The sequence below is a fragment of the Crocodylus porosus genome, unplaced genomic scaffold (genome assembly GCF_001723895.1).
Source record: "Crocodylus porosus isolate Cpor-Errol unplaced genomic scaffold, CroPor_comp1, whole genome shotgun sequence".
In the NCBI taxonomy this organism is placed as follows: domain Eukaryota; kingdom Metazoa; phylum Chordata; order Crocodylia; family Crocodylidae; genus Crocodylus; species Crocodylus porosus.
The window spans coordinates 5,497,323-5,510,861 of NW_017728934.1; the positions used below are offsets into that span (position 1 = coordinate 5,497,323).

The window sequence follows — 13,539 nt, forward strand, 5'->3', positions numbered from 1 at the left end:
TAGTTCACTGTGTTGGGGATGGTGTCCCAGGGGGAAGTGGGGGGGATGTGTAGTGGGTTGGTGGGGTGGCTGCATTGCAGACAGGTAGGGGGAACTATCTATGGGTTGTGTTGTGTGCAGAGATATGCACAGTGCTTAGTAGGGAAGCCTGTGTGGAGACCTCTGGGGGTTTTGCAGTGGGTCGAAGTGCAGGAGTGAGGAGAGGAGAAATGTTGGGAGTTGTACAGAGTTGGTGTATTAGGAGTGGTGTGCCCAGTAGGTGTGTGCATGGGGAAGGTGTGGGAGGCTGTGTTGTGAGTTGCTATGGGGTTGTATCACCGACACATGTGGGAACAGATGTCTGGTGGGTTGGTGTGTAAGGTGTGTAGCAGGGGGTTGTGTGGTATTTGGTAAGTGAGCTGTGTGATGGTTGGGGTTGTGCAGTGGGTTGCTGTGCAGAATGAGCAGCAGGGAGTGTATGGGATTGTGAAGTGTTTAATGGGGACTGCGTGGTGTTTGTGGGGTGGGGTGATGTGGGTCAGTGTACAGGCCATATAGTATGTCTGTGCATAGCAAAGGGATGCCCATGTGCTCACGAGACTGTGGCCTGAGCCTTTGCTTGCAACCCCTAGGCCCTCTGCCCCTTTGGACTGTGCTGTCTATCCAGCCCAAGCAGTCTGTCCTGGCCACGGTGATGATCGCCCAGTTGAACCAGGGCAGGGGGCAGGGTGCTCACATTTCCTCTGCCCCTGCAAAGAGGCTGCCATGGCATAGAGGGTCCAAGCCCAGCACCCCCTACAGCACAGATTCAGATGCAGCCAAGGTTGCTGCTCCACCCTCCCATCCTCTGGGCACTCAGAGCTGTGTCCAGCACTGCTGCAGCAGGAGCCAGTCTGCCCCGTGGAGCCCTGGTGTCCAGGGAGCCCATGAAGGTCCAGCTGCTCTCCGTGGCAGTGCCAGGGAAGAGGCAGCTGGCTGGAGTGGCCAGCACTGTGCTAAATGCTGACATTGTCAGTGCCTTCTCCATAGAGCCTCTGTCTGACAGTTCCTAGAAGTGGCTCTATGCAGGGGAGCCCTCTTCCAGTGTAAACAGCACTGAGGGCAGTGGGGCGGCCAGGGCAAGCGCTCCGGCTGGAAGTGATTTGGGAAACCCGCCCTGTTGGCTTTAACGCCCAATTCCTCAGCAAATCAGGAGAGGCCTGGCCAGGGCTGGAGCGCTCTGTTGTGCAGATGGAAACTTGAAGCCCTGAGATGCTCCCTCCGGACCCTTCCATGGAGCATGGAGCAGCCCAGAGCCAGGATGGCAGCACCCCCAGCCACACAGCTGCCCCCACAGAAAACAATGTTCAGGGCACAGTAGCTTTAAAGGTCTGAATTTAAACACTAGAGCCTGCTGTGGGGAGACAGCTTTGTGGAGGGGTAGACCCCAGTGCCGGGAACCACAATTCCTAGATTCTGGCCTGGCTTCATTACTTTGTGACCCCCTACAAATCTCCAAGCCTCCTTTCCTCCCACTGCAAGATGGGGGCAGTGATGTAGTGAAACAGCTTGAGACCTGGGGGCAGGAAGTTTCACTAGTGCTATGGGCAGCTCAGTAGGCCCACTGCAAGCACTAAAGGGTCTGAAACAAAGACTTGGCTTCAGACACCAAGGGAATGGGGAGAGCTGGATTTCACAACCAGCCTCTCTCTGTAACAGCCCTAAGCTTCAGGGGAAGGCCTGACAAAACTCCCCAGCTCCCCTCATATCAACAGCCACGGTTGGAAGCGCTGCCCAAGGGCCTCGCTGGGATTGTCACCCCGCTGGCGCTGGAGAGGCCGGTGAATGTGGCAGGGAATTCCAGTGCTTGTCTCGGGTTGGCCCGGGTTGGGGAATCGCACACGGTGCCCACAAGAGACGGCTCCCCCCAGATGTGTTGTCACGAGTGTGGTTTGAACTGAAGCACCAGCATCTCGTTTGTCAGGCTGTGCCAGTGCCTTGCAGGGTACAGCAAGGTTGCGCTGTGGCACCATCCATCTGAATGACAGCATGGGCACCACTGGCAATGCACCCGCCAGGCCAAGAGTGGGGAGGTACATGGGGTCTAATAGCGAGGGCAGGGGTCAGGTCTTCCAGTTCTAGCTCCGCTCCTGGTATGCTTCATGGCCTTGGGCAAGTCCCTCCCACACCTCTATACCTCAGCTTCCCCATGTATAACTGGGTATAGAAAGAGGGTGCTGTGGGGGTTAACTTATTAAGCTTTGAAAAAATGCTTTGTGAGCCCTGGGTGGGGAGTGCTGAAGCACAACTCATTCTTGGGTCTGACTCTGCTGCGAGTGAAGGGTGCTGGGGCAGGGCTGATCAGCTCTGCAGGGTGCCCTGGCTCCTCCTCGCCGCCTCTGGGCTGTCTCCCAGCCACATCGGTCTCTTTCTGCACAAGAGCTGGATCCCAGCTGACCTAAGCAGTTCTGCCTGGCATTGTAGCCAGGGCACATGGTTCAAATTTGCCACTGATGTCATTGCCACAAGTGGGTAAGCATCAGAAAGACCCATTACAGGATTGTCTGTGCCTCCCCTCTGCGCCTGGGTTTTGCCCTCGGAAATCGGACCCCGCTATTACTGCAATCCACAGCCCAGAGCGGGAGCAGGGTAGGCAGGGAGGAGAAGGTGCTGCCTTCCCAGAGCCTGGCTGTTTATGACTTGGCAGGAGTTTGGGCTGCTCGAGGAGCTAACTCAGCCTTGTGCCGGGGGAGAATTTGGAGCTTCTTGAGACAGTGTTCTGGGTGCGCAAGCAGTTTGTTCTGGGGCAGGGGAGGTTAGAGCCTCTCATGCCTATAGGCATTGTCAGCTGGGGCTGGCTCATCCAGATGTTGGTGTCAGGCTCCAAGCTGGGTGTACTTCACACAATTTGTGCTAGCCCACCAGCTTGTGTCCATGAGAAGTGAAGCCTAGCCGGGGTGTGGTGGGCAATGGCACAAGGAGGTGAGAACCCAGGCCTTGGTGTTAGTCAGCATCCAGCTGGATGTAGGACTGAGTGGGGAGGGAATCAGCCATTCCCTCAAAGATGCCTGGGATCCAAGGCCTTTGTGGCAGGATTCATTGGGGTGGAATCAGGACTATGAGCAGGCCAGGCTGGGGCAGGCTCCCCTGGGGTTTGGAGGAGGGATGGCAGAAACAAAGTTGATGACTGCAAGAGCCTTCAGGACTCCCAGAGGATCAGAAGGGGTGACTGACACCCCTTCAATACGGACAAGTGCAAGGTGATGCACCTGGGGAGGAAGAGCCAGCAGCATACCTACAGGCTGGGGAACTCCCTTCTCATCAGTGCAGAGACAGAAAAGGATCTTGGAGTCATCATTGATGCCAAGATGAACATGAGCCGGCAGTGTGGGGACGCAGTCTGGAAGGCCAACCGTATCTTGTCATGCATCCACAGTTGCATCACAAGCAGGTCCAAGGAGGTGATCCTCCCCCTCTATGCAGCACTGGTCAGGCCACAGCTGGAGTATTGTGTCCAGTTCTGGGTGCCTCACTTCAGGAGGGATGTGGACAGCATGGAGAGGGTCCAGAGGAGGCCACTCACATGATCAGGGGCAGCAGGGCAGGCCCTACAAGGAGAGGCTACGGGACCTGAACCTGTTCAGCCTCCCCGAGAGAAGGCTGAGGGGGGATCTAGTGGCCACCTATAAATTTGCCAAGGGGCACCAGCAGGCAATGGGAGAGTCCCTGTTCCCCCGAGCACTATTGGGAGTAACAAGGAACAACATCCATAAGTTGACTGAGAGTAGATTCAGGCTAGACATCAGGAGGCACTACTTCACAGTCAGGGCGGCTAGGATCTGGAACCAACTTCCAAGGGAAGTAGTGCTCTCCCCTACCCTGGGGGTCTTCAGAAGGAGGCTGAACAACCACCTAGCCAGGGTTGTTTGACCCGTGTCCTTTCCTGCCCATGGCAGGGGGTTGGACTTGATGATCTGCTCAGGTCCCTTCGGACCCCACCAACTATGAAACTATGACACATGGTGGCTAGAGCCCTGGGCCTCTCCTAGGAGTCATGAGCCCTGAGCCTGCGTCTTCCTCTACAACTACCCACTGGGTGATGTTAGAGGAGGGACTTGCCTCCCCTATGCCTCAGTTCCCGCTCTGTCATAGAGTCATGACACTCGCCCTTTGTGAAGCTCTTCGAGGTCTGGAAATAGGTAAGAGCTGTTGTGCTGGGCACTGTGCAGGCTGTCTGCACCCATGGGGATAGGGCCCATCCCCTGCTGCTTCTTGACCATCTCTAGGACTCTGTGGCCTCCAGAGGAGCAACAGATAACCTTGGGCAAGCTGTCCTGCACAGGCAGCTTGGGTCTGGGCAGCTGAAGGAGCAGAGATGCCTCATATCAGTGGCAGAACTAAGTGTGAGATACCAGAGCAACTCAGCATGTGCTGAGGGCATCCCCGGAGCTTTGCCTGGTCCCAGGACTGACACACAGGGGAAGGGGGCCAGCCTGCTCTTTGCATCCCCCAAGCATATTGGTCACAGCCCTGATCCTGGAGTTTGCCAAGGCCTGCTGTCCACTGAGGTCCATGGCTGCTGTTGGCACTGGTCATTCTCTGCAGTCTGGCCAGGGCTCTGATGCACAGCCCAGAGACCTCCCCGTCCCAGGCAGACAGTACATGAAAAGGAGTGGCTATCCCAAAACCGGGGAGAGGGGGCAGCAGTCACAGTAGTGCCAGCTGTTAAGTCCTGGAGGCTGCACTGCAGATGTGGTGCCTTTGATCAATTAAACGCTTACAAACTCCCAACAATCTCGAAGAAGGCTGCTGGGGGGAAATGCTGGCTAAGGCCAGGGGGCTTGAGAACACATGAGAAAAAGAAGGAAATGTGGGATTCTGCCATAGCACTCCCCTGAAATGATTCCTTAATCGGGTCTGAGGGCTTGAAGAAAATGAAGTGGTAGGTCAGTGAGCAGCAAGAGTCAGGTCCCCCTGTCCTCTTCCCCCAGCAGCCAGCAGCAAGGCCTTCCACCACACACAAGCACCCATTTATGGAGCTAAGTGTTTTCCCACCCAAATAGGTAAAAGCAAATGGGCAGAGAGGAAAGATCCCAGGTCACTTAAAGATGCACCTCCTACCACTGCCCCCTAAAGCTATCCCCTTCAAGAGGGCTGTCCAGACAGGGTGTTGGGTTTGGGCACATGCACCGAGTAAAGGGAGCAGATTGTCCCAATTCAGCCAAGAAAGCAGCCCTATCCTGAGGGAGAGCTGAGGGCGTCTCTGTAACAGTCCCTCCCTGGGTTGTCACTGGTCCCAGTGGCCTGAGGTTCAGTGCAGCCCTTGGCTTCCAACCTAAAGGGGTCACACTCAGCAGGGAGTAAGCAGCAGTCTCCTGGGAAAACCTGGATGCTTCTCGTTCTGCACAATGTCATTTTCCCATTCCACCAAGGCCCAGAGGGAGGGGGGTGGGAGGGTGTGCTTCCTCCAGCAGATATCTGTCCTCTCCAAGACATCTCCCAGCATGTCTCAGAGGGTCCTGGTACTGCCAAGAGCTGTGGCATTGATGCACAGAGGTCTGCCTTGATGTCTAGGCTCACCACCACGGTTCTGCAGTGAAACAGCTCTGCATGTGGGCAGTGCTTTCCATAGGTTGGAGTCAGTGCTGCACAGCTGTGTGTCTTGCACCCCATGCTCTCCCCAGCTAATGGTGATTCTCCTCCATCTTTGGGCCGTTTATGGCTTGGGGGCTCAAGGCCCACCCCATGCAGCGAGGCTGTGAAGCAGGAGGTAGATTTAGATTCACCCTGAAGCGCTGCAGTCAAAGGTTTTCACCCGAGCCTTCCACGCTAACCGAGGGCAGAGGGAGCTGCACCCCCCTCCCATGGCCTGGGGCTGCTTGGGGGGGAGGGGGGTACTGGGACCAGCCCCAGCCCCCAGCTCAGCCTTCCACTGCCCAGCTGAGCCAGGGATTTGAATTTGATTGGCTGCCCCTCAGCCAATGGCAGGAGCCAGCATCCTGGTGGGCTTAAGGGGCTGGTGCTGATGCCCCCCTTTCTCCCACCCTGTCCTACCTACAGACACTGAGCTAGCAGCTCCCTAGCAAATCACCGGGCCCCTCCAGCCTTCTCCCAGCCCCTTCCCAGCCCAGCAGCATTTTTTAAATCCAACAAGACTTGCTTAACCCTTTCCCTTCCTGCATCCCCTCACTCACGCAGCCTGCTGCAGGGAGGCATCCAGCACCCACTCCTGGGCCCTTCAGGTGCTGCTCCTGCATTCAGCCTCCTCCCGCTGCATGGGGACAAACAGGGTGCAAGCAAGGCGCAGAGTCGAGAGCCAGTGTGGCCATGTGGAAAAGTGATTCCAGACACCTGGGTGGCGGCCCCCCCCCAGCCCTGCTGCGTGACACGTCGCTCCCATATGTTCTGCCTGCTTTCCACCCCCACCCCCACCACACTTTGTCATCCTGCCCCCTGCCATGCCTCTTTGTGTTATCAGTGCAACCCGTGAGATGATTACCACAAAAAGATTTAACCTTCAGTTTCAAAAGCAACCTCTGATTTGTGCCTCCAGTTTTTCTTGGTTTTTTGGGTGCTTAATTTAAGATTATCAGGGGGAAGATACTGCTCCTCCAAGGTGCAATGATGCTTTCAGGGAACATTCAGAGGCTCTAGAAATGAATAGAAGCTTATCTCCATGTAGCTTTCACGGGGGGGGGTCTTTGCTGGGGAGAGGGTTTGGAGGGTCGTGTAATACATGAGGGATCTTGCCACATGGAATAATCCCTAGGTGTCTGTTTGATAGTGCTCCAGAATGAGCTGCTTGTCTATCAAAGCTGCATTTCCCAGGCAAGACTTAAGTGTTCCTAGGCCTGGATGTGTGTATCTCCATACACATTTATATGCACAGACAAGTACAGTATCATATAAACGCCAGGCAAAGCTCTCTGCAGAGGCTTCTTGCCCCAGGCCCAAGGAAAACAGGCATCCACTGTGCACATGCCATATGCCCCCAGCTGTCACATTCCTGCCTGGCAGCAGCAAGACTGGAAATCTACCCTGGCTTCCAGCCGCCAAGGAAGCTCAGACCCCTTTATCTATGCCAGAAGTTGAGGGAAGAAACTGTCTTCTGAAATCCCTTTCTCCTTCCCAGCAAAGCCCCAGGTGTGGTTGGGCTACCTTCAGTCTTGCCAGTGAATGTGTCAAGCCAAGAGATTTGTCCCAGTGCTCTTGATAGCAACTCTGGTCCCTGGGGGAGAGTCTGGATGGAAGAATACACCCCCAATCCCATTGATCCGCAGTGCCTGCTTCCTGTGGCCCAGCTAGGTGATAGAGGGAACGGCACCGTGCCCCAGCCACGGGGAGGTTGTTACAATGTAGGATCTGTCTGTGTGTGAGCATGTGTGCACAGGTATGCATGTGAACAGACTTGTGTGCCTGGGAGTCCATATTCAGATCCCAGTTGCACTGCTGTGAATCTGGGTGAGGACTCTGTACGCTCTCTTGTAGCTTGTCCTGAAATGCTGATACACATCATCCCCTCGGCTGAGCCATCCTGTGAGCTCTGACTCTCCCTTCTAACCTCTGTTGCCTGTTTTCCCCATTGCTAGAGTATAACACAGCAGTGTTTGTGCAGCTCACCCCGACCAGCTATACCCACTTCCCCCCAAGCTGAGTGATGCAGAGGGGTGGCAGCTCTAGGGATAGTGACACTTGGCACCTACAGGCCGTAGTTACGTGTTGTCTCCTTGGAGGCCAGGATAGTGAGCCGTAGGAGATTAGCTCCTCATTACTCACCAAACCTTCAGCCCACTGAAGACATAGGCCTGAGGACATCAGATAGACCCTGGATTGCCACATCTGAACTCTTCTTCATGCCAGCCACTGTCTGAGAAGCCTGGAGTTACTCGCTGGGTGCATGTTGCTGGCTGAATTCACGTACACAGATGCAGGGGAAAGACTGAGGTCCAGAGGGGAGCATTTGCTGAGGATTCACAGGTCAAAAGCTCTCATGACATTGATACAGCAGGAGTGGGGAGGTGTACGTGTTGGGGGAAGGCTGTGTTCCTCTTGTCTCATCAGCAAACTGATGAGCAGCCCTTGAATCCGAACAAAGGTGAATAAAGTGCTCCTCATCTTGTTTCTCTGCAAATCCCTGATAGCCTGTGGCCATGGTGAGCCAGGGCCCTGGGAGGAGCAGGGTTTGTGGAGCTGGCAGACAATGGGCTCGGCTCCTCACACCGGAGCAGAGTGGCACATGGGCAGAGTGAATAACTGATTGTGTGGCTGGAATTCCTCAGGGGTGAGCTGCAGCCTTTTCAGACTGGATGCTCAGGGTCAGTTATCTCTTCCCTCCCAGCTGGGCCCTTCAGTGGCTCACCATATTTGCCTGGACTTCAGCAAAGGAGTTGTCAGATCCATTTCTTTCAGTGCCGCTGCCTGTGGTGGGGACAGAGCAGCCAGGGCTGCCAGTAAGGAGGATGGTCTGGCTGGCATTGCAGTGAGACGCCTCTTGTGGACCAGTAAAAAGGGCTCTGGCCAGAGAACTGGCTCTTTCACTTATGTGCTGTGTCTCCAGAGCGCCGGACACAGTGTGCCTTCATCTCAGGTGGGACTAGCTATTGCTGTCATGGGATTTTTTTTTTGGTATATATAATTTGTATCCGAGGCCAAATCAGCCAAAACTAATTCCAAATCCAGGAGTCCAGAACCATAAGTGCCCCTACTACTGGCAAACATCCTCTACCTGCACCTGGGGCTTCAGATGTTTCCAAAACCTTTGGTGGCCACTCTACCTATCACACCACAAAAGGAAAAAACCTTTTCCATTACAAAAACCGCATCTGTGCACCCGTACAAAGGCCATTGGTCACCCAGACCCGTTACAATATCTGCCTCGCACGTAACACACACAAAACAACTAAGTCCATCCTGGTCCCTCAGACCAGGCCACACTTCCTTTCCACCCCGCTCCACTTGCAGGGTCACATATTCAGCTCAAGTGTCCTCTCTGTCGTTGTTGCTCCCACTGGAGGACCTGCCGCTCTGTCGCTGTCCTCTGTTCTGCTTGTCCCTTCCTCTTCTTCGCTGCCTTCGTCCCCCTTTCCACTCAGGGTGGGGATTTGGATGATCCTGTGCCACATGTCTCTGTGCCAGGTGACATTGGCCGTGTCTTCTCCCTCCTCTGCCACAAATTTCTGGTAGTAGGTCCGGAGCTTGCTCAAAGCCATTCTCATGCAGCCCACCACCTCTACAGCCGTGCACGCGTACAACAGGAGGTTCCTGGCCTTCCACAAGGCACTCCTGACGCAGGACGCAAACTGGTTGAAACAGGGCGACGGGTTCCCGTGGTGTTTGGCGAGGTGCGCTGGGTAGCCGGCTAACACCGGTCGCCACTTCACAGAGCTGTTTCACCCTTTTCCATACCTCCATGGCGCAGGTGCAGAGCCAGAGGACTTTTTTTTTTTTTTTTTTTTTTTTTCTGTTTTTTTGCACCGGTCCTGGAAGCACTGCAATACCAGGTCAATGCATGGAGTGGATGGAGCACGCTCCAGTTCCACCACCCAATACCAGAAAGAATCTGCTCAACATAGACCTCCTATGGAGGACATATCAGAGACAATTACCCTGGGAAAACCACCTGATTGATCTCCTGCCAGGGGTAAATTAGTATAACTCATCTAAGTAAGCCAGAGGACGTGGTCAGTCATCTCAGTGGCCCCATGGCAGTTGGACCATGGGCCTCCCCAACTGTCTCCCCTGTGTGTCTCCGGGCCCTCACTGGTAGAGCTCGGTGGGCTATGAGCCAGTTCAGGTCCTTGTGATCGTTGCACAGATCCTTGTGGTGAATGTGCTCCCACATTGCATAGCAGCAGGCTGCATTAATGTCCTGTGGAGGAAATGCCCAGCATCTCTACGGCCCCGGTATAAGCCTGGCATGCGTCACCCAGGAGGCCAAATAAGCTAATCCATGAACTCTGCTGTGCAGCAGTGGCAGGGGGTGCTGCAAAAGCCTCCTGGCATTACCAAATGGGAAAAGCAAGGACAGTAAGGTCAGGCTCCTGTGCACGCAAACTGGCACTGAGGTCCAGTCGCACCTTCTATCCTGCCAGGGAAGGGTCTCCCTTTTCTGCTTGTCTGATCCTATCCCAGTTTAGCTCACGCTGATTGATATTCTTGTGCAGGCCAGGAACAAAAATGACATCGGTGGCAGCATGGGGCCCCCTGCCCAGTCAGCACTGTGCTTCATCTGCAGGAGTTCACAGTGCCAGTTCAGCCCCACTGGAGGCAACCCCAGGGGCTGCGACTCTGTCTCCTTGACACAGCAGCCTAGCTCTTTGCAAACCACTGGAGGACGCAGCTAGCCATGCCAGCTGATAGCTAGCGACTCCCTTCCACAGATGGGACACTGCCAATGCTCCGTGTTGGCCTCCTAGTTCCAAAACATTCCCATTAAGGTCCTGACAACGTTAAGTCTTTATTTTAGCTTTCTCCCCTTCACCTTCACTGAGCTGGCTGTGGTGGGGCAGCCTGCCAGCAGGAGGGGAGGTGACTGGATGGAGCCATATATTGCATGAGGAGAACGATGCAGTTCCAGGGGGTAAGCAGAGGAATGGAGTCCTTTTGCAGAGTAATCTCTGGGAAGTTGGTGCCTGACAGGCTCCAGGTCATGCACATCTAGCATGTGCAGTAGCTGGGTGGTATCTCTGCAGACAAGGAGGCATCTCACTGATCTACTACTTTGTATATATGCAATGTCTCGGTAGAGTGCCTATATGAGGAGTGGGGGCACACGTACTAGTAGAAGGATTGCACTGTGAAACAGCTTCCCGCAGGGAATGGCAGAAACCCCGCTGTTTGAATCCTTGTACATTATCATACACTGTGAAACATCTTCCACGCTCCACCCCAGAGAGAGCTGCATTTCACTAGAAGGAACCAGAACCCAGGACCTGGGGATCTTCTTTCATGTAAAACAGCTACCAGATGAGTCCTTGTATGCTAGCACTTAGGGAGATCTAAATATATGAGAGCTCCGTATGACCCTTTAGCATGGCAGGCACCAGAGAAATATAAGATACAATAAAAATTAACAGAAGACTAGGAAGTAGGAGGCTGGGGGTAGATGGGTCAGAAGCTGTAGTTCTCTAGCACCTCTAAGCTCCACATCTACAGAGGCACCTACTGTCCCAGGAGCTGTTGGTGGAGCAATGAGTGGAGATCCTCAGAGGGATCGTGTCGCATTAAGGAAACAGGATTTCCATGTGGCCTGTGGTGAATGATCTGGCTCTTGAGAATGATCTGCCGTTAAGAATGGGCTTGTGGGATAAACCTCAGAAGCCCAAGACCTGTTGCATATGCTTGCTTGACAAAGCAGAGATTGGGGGGGAGTGGTGGCCCATACATCAACCAGCAGGGCAGTGGCAGAGACCAGAACAGAAGCCAGGTCTCCCGAGTCTCAGGCTTGTGTCCCACTTAGGCTCATGCTGCCTAGCAGCAGGCTGCATTAATGTCCTGTGGAGGGAATGCCCAGCATCTCTACAGCCCCAGTATAAGCATGCAGCAGCCTTGTGTCCACTAGAAGAGCAACCCTCAGCACCATTCTGTGCTGACTGCACATACATGCTAGGAGAAAGCCTGTCATCAAGATGCTGATGACCTCCTGAGGTCCCTTCCAGCCCTAATTTTCTATGATTCTAGGATGCCGAATCAATAGGAAGCAGGTCTGATCAGTGGAAACAAGGACTGTCAGGCATCTGCAATAGTCCACCTCTGCAGAGGCTGGGTAATTGATTGAATTAGCATTCCCATACAAGGGGATGCAGAGCCTGTGCAGGGTTCGCTCACACCCGCACAGAGAAGCTGAGAGCTGAGGGGACTGGATGGCTCACAGGGTGAAGGGCTAGGAAGCCGCTGCCTAGGGGTGCCACCTGGTTCCTGAAATCGAAAGCTGTTACCAGGGGGTCACAGGCTTGTGCTCCAGAGCTGTCAGAACGACATCTGCAGTGACAATGACTGCACTCACATACCAGCTTGTACATCCATGTGTACATACCCACATCCCAGCACATACATATATGCATGTAGCTACAGGCCTGGCCACTTGTATGCATCCTCACTGCACACAGGAATGCATGTGTGCCAGCATGCCACGCCCTTGCCTGTAACATACACTTGTATGCACACATGCACATGCATCCCCCACGCTTACACCCCCCCCCACACTAGCAGGCAAGTGAGTCCTGCCGGAGCTGGAGCTCTCCTCCAAGCTGACAGTGGGAGCCCTGTCCTGGTCTTCCCTGTTTTACTGCTTCACTGGACCCAGGAATAAACAAAGCCCAGACCTGGGTGGGAGTCTTATTGCTGCTCATTTTGGAGGAAGCTGCAAGACTGCGGCTGAGGCAGAGGAAAACATGAGGAAGGAATTACTTTATTTCTGAGCCCCTGGGGAGCCCTTGTACAAGGCTTGCAAGGGCTTTGCTAACCGTGCAATTAACCCTTGCTGTCCTGGTGTGGAGCACAAAAATCTCCTATGGGTCACAGCTCCGGGGGAGTGCCTGCATAGGACAAGACAGAAATCAAGGTGCATAGAGGCCCCTTTTTGCTTGAGGGAGGCTTTTTATGGACACCAATGAAACAGCTGAGTCAGGCCTTTCCTTTTATTACAGATAGCCAGGCAAAGCTAGTGGACGAAGCTGGCTCCCCTAGGGCTCAGGGGCTTGCAGCTTTGTACTGTTCAACCCCTGTCACAGTCTGTACCCCCGATTCTCCCTTTGTCTGTGGGGACTGGCAGTGATTTCTCCCTCTTTGATTTCTCTGTTGCTTCTTCTGGCTCATAATCACTGCACAGCTTTGTTCTCCCTGGGGTAACCCACCCCATCAAGGCACTTTTTGAAGGGGGTTTCAATAACTGTTCACTGGGGGGGGCTGTCCCTGGAGCAGGGGCTCTGGAGACCCTGAGATCTCTAAGTCCCTGTTGCCCCATGCTCTTGAAGGGATTGTCCTGGGCTGGGGGTGGGGGCTGGAAGGCACCAGTTTCCAGTGCAGTCCAAGGCAACTGTATTTTAGAAACACCAAGGCATGTGTTGCTACAGCACAGCCAGTGCTTGCCTAAGGGTAAAAGCACCAAACATTGGAGAAGAGCCTCTGTGTACAGCGCTGTGCAGAGCAGGGCGTCCTGCAGCCTTGGTGCCATAGGTGCGGACTTTTATTTTTGCTGTGTGGGGGCTAAGACGATGGTATGCGGTGGTTTTATGCATTTCAGGCAACGCGGGGGGGGCAGGACCCCCAGGGTCCCCACGTGTGAAGCAGCCCGCATAGGTGGGTAGACCTAACCTGGCTGTGATGACCAGCCTGGACTCAGGCCCAGCATGGGCGCAGGCTTTACCCACCCGCAGCACTGCGCCTTCATGAGCGGTGTCTGAGCTGCGGCAGCCCCACGGGCTCTGGCCCGGGGGGCTTCGGGGAGGACAGGGGCCCAAGCGCTGGGCATGGCCCCTTTCCAGGAGCGGGGCATGCGGGGGCAGGGCGGCCCCGCCCGCTCCGCGCCCCGCAGCCAATGCACGGGGCCGCTTTGATTTAAAAGCGGGAGGGAGGGAGGGG

General features: G+C 54.7%; 1 protein-coding gene across 3 annotated transcripts in view; it reads left to right on the forward strand.

Moving 5' to 3' along the window:
* Positions 1 to 13,539, forward strand: part of NAV1 (neuron navigator 1) — a 249,249-nt gene that overhangs the window by 179,733 nt on the left and 55,977 nt on the right. The gene's annotated exons all lie outside the window — the stretch shown is intronic.